Below are 18,858 nucleotides of genomic sequence, written 5' to 3'. Positions count from 1 at the left end.
GTCAGTGCTTTTCATGTATCCTACAGAGCAGAGAAATGTGTCCGATTGTCCGGTTTAATGGTCATCCAATCCAATGGCCGTGCGAAGACTGCACGTGCATATATATCCTCCACACACTATGTATGTGTGTATATACGTAGATACTCCTATAATTTTTTTTGTGTATTGATATTCATATTAAATACCCTTTTTTCTATTAGTATTTATTTGCTTTTCCACTGAAGCAAAATGTGACACAAGGTCGTTTTTAATGTGGGGTTAAACCAGCTCCCCGAAAAAAAGGCAAAAGGGACACTCTGGTTGGGACCAAAAATAATAATTGTCCCAGTATAGAGCCCCCGCCCCCATTGATCGGGACAAACCACCTTAAGTGCAGCATCTGCAGAACATACACCACACCCCGATCCCGGCCCGAAGGTCAAGAACAACAGAAAAAAAGGCAACCTCCTTTTCTATTTATTTAAAAATAAAATACAACTTTGTTATATATGGGTGGTAGAATTGCATTCATCTGCAAAAGATCTAGCTAATTTACATATTCTTTTAAACATTCATTTTAATTAATGGACTATTAGTTTTTTTTTTTTCGATTTTATCATGGGATGATCATCTTTAGTTAACTATTATGTGTAATTATATTCATGCAGATATTCTACATGATTTATACTTGTGTAATATTTGCGTAAAAAGGTTATAGTAAACACAAACTTCTTTCTATATATATATATATATATATTATATATGCGTATATATATATGTATATATATATATATATTTGTTAAACAGATTTTGCCTACCAAACTCCTGTCAGGTTTTGGTATACAGCCATAACGCTTCATATATAGGGTATTCGAACCCATGCGAAACTTTATATATATATTTGGCCTTTAGCCGGGAAAATCGGCGCAAAAAATGTGAAAATGAAAAAAAAAAAAAAAAGAATTTGCCTGACGAAGGTCGAACGGTGGCATTACGAATATGCATGCGTAACGTAATAGCTATTGGTTTATGTTTTAAGTTTTAGCCTTACAGTTTCATAGATCAGGCATTAACGTCAAAGGAATATATAAATCGTAAGCCAAACGTTTTGGATTCAATTCTCAATTGTTACGCACGTGTCATTTTTTAAAAACTTTTTAAATCATTACTATATATCGGGTCCAATATAATATAATAATAAATACGGAATCTGCATTTATCAAAATATCATATTTAAGCGTATTTTACGCCCAGGCAATGCTGGGCAGCCTGCTAGTCTATAATAAAAACAAATATTACAACGTCTGTATATGCGATATAGCTTTCATATGCTACGAGCAAACTTTCCTGTGGTAAGAGCTCTGGACTTGTCACAAGGATTATTATATTTTATAAACATAGACGTTTCTAACCTCTCATTCATATATGTGTGTGTGTGTGTGTGCGCACGCGCGTTGCTCCCTATCTGGGTATATCACATTACTGAAGAGAAAATTATTCCCAACTTATTTTTAGGTAAAAATGCACTTTCGATCAAAGTATTGTAATATATATATATATATATATATATATATATATATATATATATATATATATAAAATGAAGTCGCATTTCTGTTTGTTTTTGTTCACAATATACATGATAGATCACGTCATACACAACATCTCTCTGTTGTAGATATTGATGGTGTGAGATTAAGAAAGCAACTCCTGTTATGGGTGTCCGTCAGAAGCAGAGATGCGTCATTGCATTCCTATCAAAAGTGCACCGAGAATGGTGATTATATAGAAAACTAAATTCTGGAGCACAAAAGGTCGCTCATTTTAATGGTGTCACTCCTGTCTTCGTAGCTCTTCAATTTTTTGAGTAAAAAAATTAAGAATCTTTCCTTTTGGAATGACCCTCGTATACTAATCTTTCCTTTTGGAATGACCCTCGTATACTAATCTTTCCTTTTGGAATGACCCTCGTATACTAATCTTTCCTTTTGGAATGACCCTCGTATACTAATCTTTCCTTTTGGAATGATCCTCGTATACTAATCTTTCCTTTTGGAATGATCCTCGTATACTAATCTTTCCTTTTGGAATGACCCTCGTATACGAGTTTTGAATCGTATCTGAATTCCATTACCCTTCACAATATCATACAATGTTATAATCGGATTTTGTCAACTTTTATTCATACAAAATTTACTGATGCATTCAATTTTTGTTTATTATTGAAAGTAAACATGATTTTGCTTTAAACGTAACGGAAATTTTGTTGTAGATTTTTCAACTGATTAGTTACTAATAATTAGCAAATTATTGTTTATTTCTTTTTAGGATAAAAGAAATTTATTAAAAGTCCATTGATTAAAGGACGTTTTTATATGTTTTATTGTATTCGTTGCAGTGTGAAACGTTTTTTGTAAATAAACGGGAGATAAGTAGACAAGGAAGAGTGTGTGAAGAATAAAAATCCAAAGAAAAGGAGGAATACGGAATAAAGGAGAAAGAAAAAAGAAAACAGGGAAAGGGAGGAAAAAAGGGAAAGGAAGGAAGAAAATAGGGAAAGGAAGGAAGGGGGAAAAGGAGGAAGAAAAGGGATAAGGAGGAAGTAAAAAAGAAAGGGAGAAAAGGGAAATAAAAGGAAAGAAAGAAAAAAGTAAGAAAAGGAAAAAGGGAAAGAAAGGAAAAGTGGAATAAAGAAAGTGGAATAAAGAAAAAAGGAAAAGAAAGGAAGGAACAGGAAGAAAAGGAAAATAAAGAAAAGGGGAAGAAAATAGGGGAAGGAAGAAAAGAGGGAAAGGAAGGAAGAAAAAGGGGCATGGAGTAAGAAAATGGACAGGAAGGAAGTAAAAAAGAAAGGAAGAAAAGGGAAAGAAAAAGGAAATAAAAGAAAAAAGTAAGAAAAGAAAAAAGGGAAAGAAAGGAAAAATGGAATAAAGAAAAAGGAAAAGGAAGAAAATAAAATAAAAAGGATGAATATGATGATGAAGAAGTGATTAAGGGAGAAAAAAAAGAAGAGAAATCGTTATTATTCGATATAATGGAGGCCAATCGAACAGTTGTGTTAGTTATTAAGTCAGTTGAAAGTGTTCTTATCAGACCCTTTGGAAATGGCCGAACTTGCTTGTCCTCACAACCGTGACTGGCAGGTGATTAGATTTTCGCTAATTGCTGGCCGAATTACCCTCAGTCGTATTTACTGCCAGTCTATTGACCAATTGAGACAACACATTGGATGAGTAACTAATTAAATTACACTAGTTTCATCTTGGCGGCTCGTCATGCTTTCGTGAATGGACCAATAGACTAGAACGAGTTATCTTTCCTACTTTTCAGCACTCATGCTTAGCAGACGGACGTATTTATACGCAATATGATCAACAATCTAAAGCTTCTACCGATTTTCCCTAGAGGTTTTCAATTTTAATTTGAGTTTTCGATTCTTTGAGTATTTCGATTCGTTTTTGCATGATAATAGAAAGAAAGGCTTCCACTAATATTTTTTCTTCGGATTTGTTTTCAGTTAAACTGAGGAACAAAACATCTACGAATTAAGATAAAAAAAAAAAAACACCTGCGAAGGATGTATACAGGACAAGTGTGTAAAAGATGAAAGAAAAGAAAGTCAGCAAAGAGAGAAAGAAAGATTGAGAATGCTAAAGAAGTTCTAAAAAATACTATGAAAATAATGGTTCCCAATTAAAAAAATGCTAATAAAAGAATGATGAAAAGAGTAAAGAGCGAGAGAGTCGAGAAAAGGAGAGAGCGAGAGAGTCGAGAAAAGGAGAGAGCGAGAGAGTCGAGAAAAGGAGAGAGCGAGAGAGTCGAGAAAAGGAGAGAGCGAGAGAGTCGAGAAAAGGAGAGAGCGAGAGAGTCGAGAAAAGGAGAGAGCGAGAGAGTCGAGAAAAGGAGAGAGCGAGAGAGTCGAGAAAAGGAGAGAGCGAGAGAGTCGAGAAAAGGAGAGAGCGAGAGAGTCGAGAAAAGGAGAGAGCGAGAGAGTCGAGAAAAGGAGAGAGCGAGAGAGTCGAGAAAAGGAGAGAGCGAGAGAGTCGAGAAAAAGAGAGAGCGAGAGAGTCGAGAAAAAGAGAGAGCGAGAGAGTCGAGAAAAAGAGAGAGCGAGAGAGTCGAGAAAAAGAGAGAGCGAGAGAGTCGAGAAAAAGAGAGAGCGAGAGAGTCGAGAAAAAGAGAGTGAGAGATTCGAGAAAAAGAGAGTGAGAGATTCGAGAGAAGGGGAGAGACAGCCACGAGAGAGATAGTCGAGAGAACGAGAGAGAGAGAGAGATAGCCACGAGAGAGATAGTCGAGAGAACGAGAGAGAGAGAGAGAGAGAGAGAGAGAGAGAGAGAGAGCCACGAGAGAGATAGTCGAGAGAACGAGAGAGAGAGAGAGCCACGGGAGAGATAGTCGAGAGAACGAGAGAGAGAGAGAGAGAGCCACGGGAGAGATAGTCGAGAGAACGAGAGAGAGAGAGAGCCACGAGAGAGAGAGAGAGCCACGAGAGAGATAGTCGAGAGAACGAGAGAGAGAGAGAGCCACGAGAGAGATAGTAGAGAGAACGAGAGAGAGAGACAGTCGAGAGAAGGAGAGAGAGGGAGCCACGAGAGAGATAGTCGAGAAAAGATGAGAGAGAGAGAGAGAGAGAGCCAGGAGAGAGATAGTCGAGAGAAGGAGAGAGAGAGAGCCAGGAGAGAGATAGTCGAGAGAAGGAGAGAGAGAGAGCCAGGAGAGAGATAGTCGAGAGAACGAGTGAGAGAGCCAGGAGAGAGATAGTCGAGAGAACGAGAGAGACAGACAGTCGAGAGAAGATGAGAGAGAGAGAGCCACGAGAGAGATAGTCGAGAAAAGGAGAGAGAGAGAGAGCCACGAGAGAGATAGTCGAGAGAAGGAGAGAGAGAGAGCCACGAGAGAGATAGTCGAGAGAAGGAGAGAGAGAGAGCCACGGGAGAGATAGTCGAGAGAAGGAGAGAGAGACACACACATGAGAGATAGTCGAGAGAAGGAGAGAGAGTCGAGAGAAGGAGAGAGAGAGAGTCGAGAGAAGGAGAGAGAGAGTCGAGAGAAGGAGAGAGAGAGTCGAGAGAAGGAGAGAGAGAGAGTCGAGAGAAGGAGAGAGAGAGAGTCGAGAGAAGGAGAGAGAGAGAGTCGAGAGAAGGAGAGAGAGAGAGTCGAGAGAAGGAGAGAGAGAGAGTCGAGAGAAGGAGAGAGAGAGTCGAGAGAAGGAGAGAGAGAGAGTCGAGAGAAGGAGAGAGAGAGTCGAGAGAAGGAGAGAGAGAGTCGAGAGAAGGAGAGAGAGAGTCGAGAGAAGGAGAGAGAGAGTGTCGAGAGAAGGAGAGAGAGAGAGTCGAGAGAAGGAGAGAGAGAGTCGAGAGAAGGAGAGAGAGAGTCGAGAGAAGGAGAGAGAGAGTCGAGAGAAGGAGAGAGAGAGTCGAGAGAAGGAGAGAGACACGGGAGAGAGAGAGAGTCGAGAGAAGGAGAGAGACACGGGAGAGAGAGAGAGAGTCGAGAGAAGGAGAGAGACACGGGAGAGAGATAGTCGAGAGAGAAGGAGAGAGAACCACGAGAGGGAGAGAGAGAGAGAGAGAAGGAGAGAGAACCACGAGAGGGAGAGAGAGAGAGAGAGAGAGAAGGAGAGAGAACCACGAGAGAGAGAGAGAGAGAGAGAGAGAGAGAAGGAGAGAGAACCACGAGAGAGAGAGAGAGAAGGAGAGAGAACCACGAGAGAGAGAGAGAAGGAGAGAGAGAGAGAAGGAGAGAGAGACCCGAGAGAGAGAGAGAGAGTCGAGAGAAGGAGAGAGAGACCCGAGAGAGAGAGAGAGAGTCGAGAGAAGGAGAGAGAGACCCGAGAGAGAGAGAGAGTCGAGAGAAGGAGAGAGAGACCCGAGAGAGAGAGAGAGTCGAGAGAAGGAGAGAGAGTCGAGAGAAGGAGAGAGAGACACGAGAGAGAGAGAAAGAGAGAGAGAGTCGAGAGAAGGAGAAAGAGACACGAGAGAGAGAGAGAGTCGAGAGAAGGAGAGAGAGACACGAGAGAGAGAGAGTCGAGAGAAGGAGAGAGAGACACGAGAGAAGGAGAGAGAGACACGAGAGAAGGAGAGAGAGACACGAGAGAAGGAGAGAGAGACACGAGAGAAGGAGAGAGAGACACGAGAGAAGGAGAGAGACACGAGAGAGAGACACGAGAGAAGGAGAGAGAGACACGAGAGAGAGTCGAGAGAAGGAGAGAGAGACACGAGAGAGAGAGAGAGTCGAGAGACACGAAAGAGAGTCGAGAGAAGGAGAGAGAGACACAAGAGAGAGAGAGACACGAGAGAGAGAGAGACACGAGAGAGAGAGAGAGAGTCACGAGAGAGAGAGAGAGAGTCACGAGAGAGAGAGAGAGAGTCACGAGAGAGAGAGAGAGTCACGAAAGAGAGAGAGAGAGTCACGAAAGAGAGAGAGAGAGTCACGAAAGAGAGAGAGATAGTCACGAAAGAGAGAGAGATAGTCACGAAAGAGAGAGAGATAGTCGAGAGAAGGAGAGATAGTCGAGAGAAGGAGAGATTCGAGAGAAGGAGAGAGAGACACGGGAGAGAGGGAGTCGAGAGAAGGAGAGAGACACGGGAGAGAGAGAGAGTCGAGAGAAGGAGAGAGACACGGGAGAGAGATAGTCGAGAGAGAAGGAGAGAGAACCACGAGAGGGAGAGAGAGAGAGAGAGAGAAGGAGAGAGAACCACGAGAGGGAGAGAGAGAGAGAGAGAGAAGGAGAGAGAGACCCGAGAGAGTGAGAGAGAGTCGAGAGAAGGAGAGAGAGACCCGAGAGAGAGAGAGAGTCGAGAGAAGGAGAGAGAGTCGAGAGAAGGAGAGAGAGACACGAAAGAGAGAGTCGAGAGACACGAAAGAGAGTCGAGAGAAGGAGAGAGAGACACAAGAGAGAGAGAGAGAGAGACACGAGAGAGAGAGAGAGACACGAGAGAGAGAGAGAGAGAGTCACGAAAGAGAGAGAGAGAGTCACGAAAGAGAGAGAGAGAGTCACGAAAGAGAGATAGTCGAGAGAAGGAGAGATAGTCGAGAGAAGGAGAGATTCGAGAGAAGGAGAGAGAGACACGGGAGAGAGGGAGAGTCGAGAGAAGGAGAGAGACACGGGAGAGAGAGAGAGTCGAGAGAAGGAGAGAGACACGGGAGAGAGATAGTCGAGAGAGAAAGAGAGAGAACCACGAGAGGGAGAGAGAGAGAGAAGGAGAGAGAACCACGAGAGAGAGAGAGAGAGAGAAGGAGAGAGAACCACGAGAGAGAGAGAGAGTCGAGAGAAGGAGAGAGAGACCCGAGAGAGAGAGAGAGAGTCGAGAGAGACCCGAGAGAGAGAGAGAGTCGAGAGAAGGAGAGAGAGTCGAGAGAAGGAGAGAGAGAGAGAGTCGAGAGAAGGAGAGAGAGACACGAGAGAGAGACACGAGAGAGAGAGAGTCACGAGAGAGAGACACGAGAGAAGGAGAGAGAGACACGAGAGAAGGAGAGAGAGACACGAGAGAGAGTCGAGAGACGCGAAAGAGTCGAGAGACGCGAAAGAGAGAGAGAGAGAGAGAGTCGCGCGAAAGAGAGAGAGAGAGAGAGAGAGTCGCGCGAAAGAGAGAGAGAGAGTCGCGCGAGAGAGAGAGTCGCGCGAGAGAGAGAGAGAGAGAGTCGCGCGAGAGAGAGAGAGAGAGAGAGAGTCGCGCGAGAGAGAGAGAGAGAGAGAGAGTCGCGCGAGAGAGAGAGAGAGAGTCGCGCGATAGAGAGAGAGAGAGTCGCGCGATAGAGAGAGAGAGAGTCGCGCGATAGAGAGAGAGAGAGTCGCGCGATAGAGAGAGAGAGAGTCGCGCGATAGAGAGAGAGAGAGTCGCGCGATAGAGAGAGAGAGAGTCGCGCGATAGAGAGAGAGAGTCGCGCGATAGAGAGAGAGAGAGTCGCGCGATAGAGAGAGAGAGAGTCGCGCGATAGAGAGAGAGAGAGTCGCGCGATAGAGAGAGAGAGAGTCGCGCGATAGAGAGAGAGAGAGTCGCGCGATAGAGAGAGAGAGAGTCGCGCGATAGAGAGAGAGAGTCGCGCGATAGAGAGAGAGAGAGAGTCGCGCGATAGAGAGAGAGAGAGAGTCGCGCGATAGAGAGAGAGAGAGAGTCGCGCGATAGAGAGAGAGAGAGAGTCGCGCGATAGAGAGAGAGAGAGAGTCGCGCGATAGAGAGAGAGAGAGAGTCGCGCGATAGAGAGAGAGAGAGAGTCGCGCGATAGAGAGAGAGAGAGAGTCGCGCGATAGAGAGAGAGAGAGAGTCGCGCGATAGAGAGAGAGAGAGTCGCGCGATAGAGAGAGATAGAGAGAGAGAGAGAGTCGCGCGAGAGAGAGAGAGTCGCGCGAGAGAGAGAGAGTCGCGCGAGAGAGAGAGAGTCGCGCGAGAGAGAGAGAGTCGCGCGAGAGAGAGAGAGTCGCGCGAGAGAGAGAGAGTCGCGCGAGAGAGAGAGAGTCGCGCGAAAGAGAGAGAGTCGCGCGAAAGAGAGAGAGTCGCGCGAAAGAGAGAGAGTCGCGCGAAAGAGAGAGAGTCGCGCGAAAGAGAGAGAGTCGCGCGAAAGAGAGAGAGTCGCGCGAAAGAGAGAGAGTCGCGCGAAAGAGAGAGAGTCGCGCGAAAGAGAGAGAGTCGCGCGAAAGAGAGAGAGTCGCGCGAAAGAGAGAGAGTCGCGCGAAAGAGAGAGAGTCGCGCGAAAGAGAGAGAGTCGCGCGAAAGAGAGAGAGTCGCGCGAAAGAGAGAGAGTCGCGCGAAAGAGAGAGAGTCGCGCGAAAGAGAGAGAGTCGCGCGAAAGAGAGAGAGTCGCGCGAAAGAGAGAGAGTCGCGCGAAAGAGAGAGAGTCGCGCGAAAGAGAGAGAGTCGCGCGAAAGAGAGAGAGTCGCGCGAAAGAGAGAGAGTCGCGCGAAAGAGAGAGAGTCGCGCGAAAGAGAGAGAGTCGCGCGAAAGAGAGAGAGTCGCGCGAAAGAGAGAGAGTCGCGCGAAAGAGAGAGAGTCGCGCGAAAGAGAGAGAGTCGCGCGAAAGAGAGAGAGAGAGAGAGAGAGAGTCGCGCGAAAGAGAGAGAGAGAGAGAGAGTCGCGCGAAAGAGAGAGAGAGAGAGTCGCGCGAAAGAGAGAGAGAGTCGCGCGAGAGAGAGAGAGAGTCGCGCGAGAGAGAGAGAGAGTCGCGCGAGAGAGAGAGAGAGTCGCGCGAGAGAGAGAGAGAGTCGCGCGAGAGAGAGAGAGAGAGAGTCGCGCGAGAGAGAGAGAGAGTCGCGCGAGAGAGAGAGAGAGTCGCGCGAGAGAGAGAGAGAGTCGCGCGAGAGAGAGAGAGAGTCGCGCGAGAGAGAGAGAGAGTCGCGCGAGAGAGAGAGAGAGTCGCGCGAGAGAGAGAGAGTCGCGCGAAAGAGAGAGAGTCGCGCGAAAGAGAGAGAGTCGCGCGAAAGAGAGAGAGTCGCGCGAAAGAGAGAGGAGTCGCGCGAAAGAGAGAGAGTCGCGCGAAAGAGAGAGAGTCGCGCGAAAGAGAGAGAGTCGCGCGAAAGAGAGAGAGTCGCGCGAAAGAGAGAGAGTCGCGCGAAAGAGAGAGAGTCGCGCGAAAGAGAGAGAGAGAGTCGCGCGAAAGAGAGAGAGAGAGAGTCGCGCGAAAGAGAGAGAGAGAGTCGCGCGAAAGAGAGAGAGAGAGTCGCGCGAAAGAGAGAGAGAGAGTCGCGCGAAAGAGAGAGAGAGAGAGTCGCGCGAAAGAGAGAGAGAGTCGCGCGAAAGAGAGAGAGAGTCGCGCGAAAGAGAGAGAGAGTCGCGCGAAAGAGAGAGAGAGAGAGTCGCGCGAAAGAGAGAGAGAGAGAGTCGCGCGAAAGAGAGAGAGTCGCGCGAAAGAGAGAGAGAGAGAGTCGCGCGAAAGAGAGAGAGAGAGAGTCGCGAGAGAGAGTCGCGCGAGAGAGAGTCGCGCGAGAGAGAGTCGCGCGAGAGAGAGAGTCGCGCGAGAGAGAGAGAGAGTCGCGCGAGAGAGAGAGAGAGAGAGAGTCGCGCGAGAGAGAGAGAGAGAGAGAGTCGCGCGAGAGAGAGAGAGAGAGAGTCGCGCGAGAGAGAGAGAGAGAGAGAGAGAGTCGCGCGAGAGAGAGAGAGAGAGAGAGAGAGAGAGTCGCGCGAGAGAGAGAGAGAGAGAGAGTCGCGCGAGAGAGAGAGAGTCGCGAGAGAGAGAGAGAGTCGCGAGAGAGAGAGAGAGAGAGTCGCGCGAAAGAGAGAGAGAGAGAGAGTCGCGCGAAAGAGAGAGAGAGAGAGAGAGAGAGAGAGTCGCGCGAAAGAGAGAGAGAGAGAGTCGCGCGAAAGAGAGAGAGAGAGAGAGTCGCGCGAAAGAGAGAGAGAGAGAGAGAGTCGCGCGAAAGAGAGAGAGAGAGAGAGTCGCGCGAAAGAGAGAGAGAGAGAGAGTCGCGCGAAAGAGAGAGAGAGAGAGAGAGAGTCGCGCGAAAGAGAGAGAGAGAGAGAGAGAGTCGCGCGAAAGAGAGAGAGAGAGAGAGAGAGTCGCGCGAAAGAGAGAGAGAGAGAGAGTCGCGCGAAAGAGAGAGAGAGAGAGTCGCGCGAAAGAGAGAGTCGCGCGCGAGAGAGAGAGTCGCGCGCGAGAGAGAGAGTCGCGCGCGAGAGAGAGAGTCGCGCGCGAGAGAGAGAGTCGCGAGAGAGTCACGAGAGAGAGAGAGAGAGAGAGAAGGAGAGAGAGTCGCGAGAGAGTCACGAGAGAGAGAGTCACGAGAGAGAGAGTCACGAGAGAGAGAGTCACGAGAGAGAGAGAGAGAGAAAAGGAGAGAGAACCACGAGAGAGAGAGAGAGAGAAGGAGAGAGAGTCGAGAGAAGGAGAGAGAGACCCGAGAGAGAGAAGGAGAGAGAGTCGAGAGAAGGAGAGAGAGACCCGAGAGAGAGAGAGAGTCGAGAGAAGGAGAAAGAGACCCGAGAGAGAGAGAGAGAGAGTCGAGAGAAGGAGAGAGAGACACGAGAGAAGGAGAGAGAGACACGAGAGAGAGAGAGAGAGTCGAGAGAAGGAGAGAGAGACACGAGAGAGAGAGAGAGAGAGTCGAGAGAAGGAGAGAGAGACACGAGAGAGAGAGAGAGAGTCGAGAGAAGGAGAGAGAGACACGAGAGAGAGAGTCGAGAGAAGGAGAGAGAGACACGAGAGAGAGTCGAGAGTCGAGAGACACGAGAGAGAGAGAGAGTCGAGAGACACGAGAGAGAGAGAGAGTCGAGAGACACGAGAGAGAGAGAGAGTGACACGAAAGAGAGTCGAGAGAAGGAGAGAGAGACACGAGAGAGAGAGAGAGAGAGTCACGAGAGAGAGAGAGAGAGAGAGATAGTCACGAGAGAGAGAGAGAGAGATAGTCACGAGAGAGAGAGAGAGTCACGAGAGAGAGAGTCACGAGAGAGAGAGAGAGTCACGAGAGAGAGAGAGAGAGAGAGAGTCACGAGAGAGAGAGAGAGTCACGAGAGAGAGAGAGAGTAACGAGAGAGAGAGAGAGTAACGAGAGGGAGAGAGAGAGAGTCACGAGAGGGAGAGAGAGAGAGAGTCACGAGAGGGAGAGAGAGAGAGAGTCACGAGAGGGAGAGAGAGAGAGAGTCACGAGATGGAGAGAGAGAGAGAGTCACGAGAGGGAGAGAGAGAGAGAGAGTCACGAGAGGGAGAGAGAGAGAGTCACGAGAGGGAGAGAGAGAGAGTCACGAGAGGGAGAGAGAGAGAGTCACGAGAGGGAGAGAGAGAGAGTCACGAGAGAGAGAGAGAGAGTCACGAGAGAGAGAGAGAGTAACGAGAGAGAGAGAGAGAGAGTAACGAGAGAGAGAGAGAGAGAGTAACGAGAGAGAGAGAGTAACGAGAGAGAGAGAGAGTAACGAGAGAGAGAGAGTAACGAGAGAGAGAGAGTAACGAGAGAGAGAGAGTAACGAGAGAGAGAGAGAGTAACGAGAGAGAGAGAGTAACGAGAGAGAGAGAGAGTAACGAGAGAGAGAGAGTAACGAGAGAGAGAGAGTAACGAGAGAGAGAGAGAGTAACGAGAGAGAGAGAGAGTAACGAGAGAGTGAGAGACAAGAAGGAGAGAGAATCACGAGAAGGAGAGAGTGAGGTAGAGAATCGAGACGAGGAAAGAAAGGAAGAGGATCGAAAAGAGAAAGGGGGGAAGAGAGTCGAGAAGGAGAGAAGGGGAAGAGAGTGGCGAAGGAGATAAAGACAAAGAAAATTGAGAGACGGAAAGAGTTGAGAGAAGTAGAAAGAGAGACTCGAGAGTGTAAGGAAAATCGAGAGAAAGAGGGTCACAGAAGGAGGAAGAGAGACTAAAAAAAAGACACAAAGGTACGAAATAATAGAAAAACCGGAGTGAATAAAAAAGGAAGACAGACAATAATTTAAAAAAAAAAAGTAGGAAAAAATCTGGAATAAATAATGAATAGCTGAATGAGAATAATGGAAAAGATCTAGCCGAAAATCAAACGAGTTAAATAATTTAGGAGACTTGAATAAAGTGAACAAAACAAAAACAAAAGAAAGAAAAAAAGTAAAAGATAGAATGGAGAAAACACCTAAGAAAAAAAAAAAATAGAGGATAAAAATAAAAAATAAAGAAAAAGAAACAAAACAAAAAATGATAATGAAATGAAAATATAGCGTAGATTAAAAAAAAAAAAAAAAAAAAGGTAGGAAAACAAGAAGCACCCCCGCCAAAAAAAAAAATAAAGGATGTAGACATTCTAATACGTGATTTTCAAATACCAACACTGAAATAATGTAATCGCATACGGTGAACATCAGGATAAAAATTAAAAAAAAAATGTTCTTTCTTTTGAATAGAGTCAAATTTTCTCGTTTGTTTCCATAGAAAACAAAACTAAAATAAAGCACACCCTAGAAAAATAAATAAATGCATTTAAATAAAATAAAAATAAAAACGTGTTAGGGTTTCACATTTTTTTCGTTGATCAGTACGTGCCCTAACAAATAAAAATGGCGCGAACACATACAAAATATCAGCGTGGATGTCAAGGAAAGATAAACCCCGGAGTTCATTTCGTTTAGAGCAAGGACCTTTCTCCAATAAACTGTAAGCGATATAACAATAGCCCTGATGCACAGTTTTAGTCCCCCAGTTTAACTGCAGAAAACACTGGTGCGTATTCCGATCGAATTATTGTTTAAACATGCCAACGAGGGCTTGTTGAAAAGTCATCGAGTCTAGTTTTTTAGTTTGTCCATTCATAAAAGTTCACGGTCAATACGTGTGCATGTAGAAACCGTTGAACCGAAACATATATAGGAACACGTACAGAACATTATTATGATAGACACACGAGCAAACGATGCAGACAAACTGGTAATCTTTGATTCGGTTCTTATGTGTATATTTGCCAGGCTCATAAAATGTGATGCTTGAATAAGGCAAGGATAGGAGGCTGGCTCAGAATGGTGATTTTTTGTACTGGTCAAAGAGTTCTTTCATTATGGATCAAAAGGAAGGGAGAAAGGAAGAAATAGATTAAAGAGAAATAAAAGAAAACATTAAGAAATGAGAAAAAGGATGGAGAATTAGAGAAAAAGATGAAGAAATGGGGGAGGGGGAAGATAGAGAAAGGGGAAAAGATAGAGAAGGGGGAAAAGATAGAGAAATGGAAAACAGAAGAAAACGAAAAAGGAACAAGGAAATAAGGGAGCAAGAAGAAAGAGAGCAAGAAGAAAGAGAGCAAGGGAGAAAACGAGCCAGGGAGAAAATAAAAATAAAATGCGATGTTTATCTTACATGTAAGTTAGTAGGTGCTAAGTGAAGAGTGAGGTCTTTCTATAGCAGTAGTTGTCATCGTCGTAGTGGTTATAATATGTAATAATACATGAAAAATTATGTTTCGAAGATTAAAAATATTACATCAAATAATTTTAGGAATGTAACTTGATGGATGAAATGTCATTCTGATAGTTATGTTTACTCTAAGAATGTTGGAACAAAAAGATACGTGAAAAAATTCCAGCAAGGATATTTATGCTACGTATAGTAATGACGTAATGAATTTCAGATTTACACGTAGGGAGTTAGTTAAGTCAGTCTGTAAGTGGGAGTTATGGAGTAGAGATAAACGATGGCAGTCATGGGGCTACTGGACGTGGAAATGAACATACGTAGTTGTGGAGAAAAAACTGTGTGCCACCTCGGAACCAACAACTCGCAAAAGAAATCAGGTTTTTAGTTGCGTGCAACCGACTCTATAAGTCAGTCCGCCAGTCCGTCTATCCATAACACTTTTGTGCTTGGCCTTTTTGGTTAAGATCCAAGTTCTGTTGTTAATAGATGCTGTTCTTAGCTTTTTAATACCCAACGTGTAGTATCTGTTCCGGCAGATACTGCAAGCAAAAACCATATGTGGGGGCAATTCCATATATAAGACCTTGGTCAATGTAGGAGAAACCCTTGATACCAATTGTCACTATCCAGCTTCCCTACTCCCCGGGGAGTTTGTCCCCATTTCCCCTTCACTCCTCACATTAAAAATCGGCCTTGTGCCTAATTTGCTCGGCGGGGGAGCAAATAAATACAGCTTTTCTTGGCTTTTTGGCCAAGATCAAAGTGTAGTATTTGTTCCGGCAGATACTGCAAGCAAAGACTACATGTGGGGGCAATCCCACATATAAGACTTTGGTCAATTTAGGGGAAACCCTTCATACCAATTGTCACTATCCAGCTTCCCTACTCTCTGGGGAGTTGGTCCCCATTTCCCCTTCCCTCCTCACATTAAAAATCGGCATAAATACAATATCAGAAAATTGAAAAACGTATTAACTTATTTTTAGCTTACATTACGCAATTTCGAACTACGAACCAGTTATTGTCAAGAATTCTAAGTGTCAACTGAATTAAAGTAATAAATTGTAAGATGATAAACATCATGAAATTTGGAATATAGACGCTTGTAATTTATTTATTATATATATATATATGTGTGTGTGTGTGTGTGTGTGTGTGTGTGTGTGTGTGTGTGTGTGTGTGTGTGGTCATTGCTCAAAAGCTAAGGAATGAGAGTGGAGAATTGTGTTTTGGTTTCGATTCTTGCTAATGGCACCAATATATATAACTACTTCATTTACTCACATAAAATTAATATACAAAAGTATAAATTTATGCGTAAACTTTAAGTATTTTTTCAACAGTGCTCAATACATAGCTAGAGCTACGCAGTAAGTTAAAAAATATATATGGCATAAAGCCACACTGAATATTCCGCCTAAGCCTGAAGAATCCTAGAGTGGATGAAACGCGCAATATTCAGTGTAGCTTTATCGGCATACATTTTATAATTTACTACTACTACTACTACTACTATATATATATATATATATTATATAAATACATACATACATACGTATACACACATATACACCCACATATACATACACACACATATATATATCCACACACACATACATACACATGTATATATATATACACACACGCACATATATATATATATATACACATATATATATATACACACGTACATATATATGCACATATATATACACACGTACATATATATGCACATATATATACACACGTACATATATATGCACATATATATACACACGTACATATATATGCACATATATATACACACGTACATATATATGCACATATATATATACACACGTACATATATATGCACATATATATATATGCACATATATATATATATATATATGCACACGTACATATATATGCACATATATATATATATATGCACACGTACATATATATGCACATATATATATATATATGCACACGTACATATATATGCACATATATATATATATATATGCACACGTACATATATATGCACACGTACATATATATGCACATATATATATATGCACACGTACATATATATGCACATATATATATATACACGTACATATATATGCACATATATATATACACGTACATATATATGCACATATATATATATACACGTACATATATATGCACATATATATATATACACGTACATATATATGCACATATATATATATACACGTACATATATATGCACATATATATATATACACGTACATATATATGCACATATATATATATATACACGTACATATATATGCACATATATATATATACACGTACATATATATGCACATATATATATACACGTACATATATATGCACATATATATATATACACGTACATATATATGCACATATATATATATACACGTACATATATATGCACATATATATATATACACGTACATATATATGCACATATATATATATACACGTACATATATATGCACATATATATATATACACGTACATATATATGCACATATATATATATACACGTACATATATATGCACATATATATATATATACACGTACATATATATGCACATATATATATATATACACGTACATATATATGCACATATATATATATACACGTACATATATATGCACATATATATATATACACGTACATATATATGCACATATATATATATACACGTACATATATATGCACATATATATATATACACGTACATATATATGCACATATATATATATACACGTACATATATATGCACATATATATATACACGTACATATATATGCACATATATATATACACGTACATATATATGCACATATATATATATACACGTACATATATATGCACATATATATATATACACGTACATATATATGCACATATATATATATACACGTACATATATATGCACATATATATATATACACGTACATATATATGCACATATATATATATACACGTACATATATATGCACATATATATATATACACGTACATATATATGCACATATATATATATACACGTACATATATATGCACATATATATATATACACGTACATATATATGCACATATATATATATATACACGTACATATATATGCACATATATATATATATACACGTACATATATATGCACATACATATATATGCACATACATATATATACACACGTACATATATATGCACATATATATATATACACACGTACATATATATGCACATATATATATATACACACGTACATATATATGCACATATATATATACACACGTACATATATATGCACATATATATATATACACACGTAACATATATGCACATATATATATACACACGTACATATATGCACATATATATATACACACGTACATATATGCACATATATATATACACACGTACATATATGCACATATATATACACACGTACATATATGCACATATATATACACACGTACATATATATGCACATATATATATATATATATACACACGTACATATATATGCACATATATATATACACACGTACTTATATATGCACATATATATATACACACGTACATATATATGCACATATATATATATATACACACGTACATATATATGCGCATATATATATACACACGTACATATATATGCACATATATATATATACACACGTACATATATATGCACATATATATATATACACGTACATATATATGCACATATATATACACACGTACATATATATGCACATATATATACACACGTACATATATATGCACATATATATATACACACGTACATATATATGCACATATATATATACACACGTACATATATATGCACATATATATATACACACGTACATATATATGCACATATATATATACACACGTACATATATATGCACATATATATATACACACGTACATATATATGCACATATATATATACACACGTACATATATATGCACATATATATATACACACGTACATATATATGCACATATATATATATATACACACGTACATATATATGCACATATATATATATATACACACGTACATATATATGCACATATATATATATACACACGTACATATATATGCACATATATATATATACACACGTACATATATATGCACATATATATATACACACGTACATATATATGCACATATATATATACACACGTACATATATATGCACATATATATATACACACGTACATATATATGCACATATATATATACACACGTACATATATATGCACATATATATATACACACTTACATATATATGCACATATATATATACACACGTACATATATATGCACATATATATATACACACGTACATATATATGCACATATATATATACACACGTACATATATATGCACATATATATATACACACGTACATATATATGCACATATATACACACACGTACATATATATGCACATATATACACACGTACATATATATGCACATATATATATACACACGTACATATATATGCACATATATATATACACACGTACATATATATGCACATATATATATATATACACACGTACATATATATGCACATATATATATACACACGTACATATATATGCACATATATATATACACACGTACATATATATGCACATATATATATATACACACGTACATATATATGCACATATATATATATACACGTACATATATATGCACATATATATATACACACGTACATATATATGCACATATATATATACACACGTACATATATATGCACATATATATATATATACACACGTACATATATATGCACATATATATATATATACACACGTACATATATATGCACATATATATATATACACACGTACATATATATGCACATATATATATATACACACGTACATATATATGCACATATATATATACACACGTACATATATATGCACATATATATATACACACGTACATATATATGCACATATATATATACACACGTACATATATATGCACATATATATATACACACGTACATATATATGCACATATATATAT

Source organism: Euprymna scolopes, chromosome 9 (genome assembly GCF_053919585.1).
Source record: "Euprymna scolopes isolate OS-2025 chromosome 9, ASM5391958v1, whole genome shotgun sequence".
Lineage (NCBI taxonomy): Eukaryota > Metazoa > Mollusca > Cephalopoda > Sepiida > Sepiolidae > Euprymna > Euprymna scolopes.
Note: the sequence above shows the minus strand (reverse complement) of the source record.